General features: G+C 51.0%; 2 non-coding genes across 2 annotated transcripts; both read right to left on the reverse strand.

Moving 5' to 3' along the window:
• Positions 1–215: 215 nt before the first annotated feature.
• TRNAA-UGC lies at positions 216–287 on the reverse strand. Its single transcript has one exon. It is a non-coding gene; the product is annotated as a tRNA-Ala (tRNA).
• A 1,594-nt stretch (positions 288–1,881) lies between these two features.
• On the reverse strand, positions 1,882–1,953 carry TRNAE-UUC. Its single transcript has one exon. It is a non-coding gene; the product is annotated as a tRNA-Glu (tRNA).

The raw sequence follows: 1,953 nt of genomic DNA on the forward strand, positions 1-1,953 counted from the left end.
CTGGAGGATTCGCCCTTCTCATCTACCCTTGTCCCACGCAGCACAGCAGGTGGGAATCTTACATGTACTGAGGTGACTTACGAGCAGAAACCCCCCCAGACCTTCCATGCAATTGGCACTTGCCCCTCACTCCGCAGGATTGAAGCTCCTGCAGGGAGACTGCTGGGCCACATCTCCTCTGGGCATGAGCAAAGCAGCAGGGTGAAAAAGGAACCTGGAGATGCTGGGGATTGAACCCAGGACCTCATACGTGCAAAGCATGTGCTCTACCACTGAGCTACATCCCCAAATAGTCTTTGTTTGCTATGGGTTACACCAGGGGTAGGCAACCTATGGCACGCGTGCCGAAGGTGGCACATGAGCTGATTTTCAGTGGCACTCACACTGCCCAGGTCCTGGCCACCAGTCCTGGGGGCTCTGCATTTTTATTTAATTTTAAATGAAGCTTCTTAAACATTTTTAAAAACCTTATTTACTTTACATACAACAATAGTTAGTTATATATTAGAGACTTATAGAAAGAGACCTTCTAAAAACATTAAAATGTATCACTGGCATGCGGAACCTTGAATTAGAGTGAATAAATGAAGACTCGGCACAGCACTTCTGAAAGGTTGCTGACCCCTGGGTTACACTCAGAGCCCTCTTGTTTCCAGAGCATCCAGTGGCCTAAGAGCAGCCTGGGGGACACATTACCTGCTCTGAGGGCCAAACCTGCTGTCCTGGAGGTTGCTGGTTCTTAGGGTCACTTTGCAGCAGGGCCAGATTCGATGTGTGGGGCAGAGAGTGGGTGCCCTGGACTCAGGGTGCAGAGATACACTCAGCCCTCTCCCCTGCATTGGGTGGGGGGTGCTGCCACCCCCTGCTGGAAGGTAATGGGAGGGGAGGGGCACTGTGAGTCGCTCAACACCTGACCCTGGTGGCAGAAGTGCTGTGGGGAGCTCCAGGTGTTTCTAGGATCTGCTATTGCCACCTGCCTGTGAAGTCCAACTTTCCCCAGCACATTCACTGCAGTGCAATTGGGTCACTGTTTCCATGGCTGAGCAGCAAAGAATCACTCCCAGTTTCCCTTCTATCGGCAGCAGGATTAGCCTGTGTCAGTGGTTAATGAGGTGGATCTAGTTGTAGATTGTTATTTATTCCCCACCTTGACAATTCACACAGTCCCTTTCCTGCTCAAATCCCCAGCACCTCGGTGATCCTGGTAGCAGGGGTTGGGGCCTGAGATTTTCAGGGTCCTTTTTCCCCTCCACCTGGAGTGAACTCAGCTTTTCCCCCATCCCAGACAATCCATGAAATAACAACAGGGACATAAAGAAAGAGGGGAGGGAACATCTCACGGCCAGGCTGGATGGGCCCAGGGCCCCCTGCTTGTCCATTGTTTCCATGGAATTTGGCCCCCTGCTTTGCACAAGGGACAGAGAAAGATCTTGCTGTTCCTGTGTCTCTGCAAGGAAAATTGTGCTTCCCTAGGAAAGAGAGGCAGGAAATGGCCCCATGATGGGACAATATCCTCAGGATTAAGACCTAAGGACTCAGGCTGAGAACTGATGTAACTGCACTCATCTGGGATTTAACAAATTCTCTTCCATGGAGCAGGGCCAGATCCAGCGTTTTTGGCACCCCAAGTGGAAAAAAAAATAAAAAAGCTGCAGCTCTACCTCTGCCGCTTTTGGCCTCAAGTCCTTCGCTCTGAGAGGGACGAATTTCTGCTGCAGCCTCCCCTTTACATTGACCGCCCCAGGGACCTGCTTGCTGTGCTGGTGCCTGGAGCCGGCCCTGCCATGGAGACACTGGGAAGATGGGGGGAATCAGGAAAATACCAGGGATTTGTTTATGTTGTAAGTGAAAAACTGAAGCAGTTTTGGTTTAAAGTCACTTTTCCCTGACTGGGAATTGAACCCAGGCTGTGGCAGTGAAAATGCCAAATCCTAACCACTAGACCACCAGGGA

This window comes from Mauremys reevesii, linkage group 12, assembly GCF_016161935.1.
Source record: "Mauremys reevesii isolate NIE-2019 linkage group 12, ASM1616193v1, whole genome shotgun sequence".
In the NCBI taxonomy this organism is placed as follows: domain Eukaryota; kingdom Metazoa; phylum Chordata; order Testudines; family Geoemydidae; genus Mauremys; species Mauremys reevesii.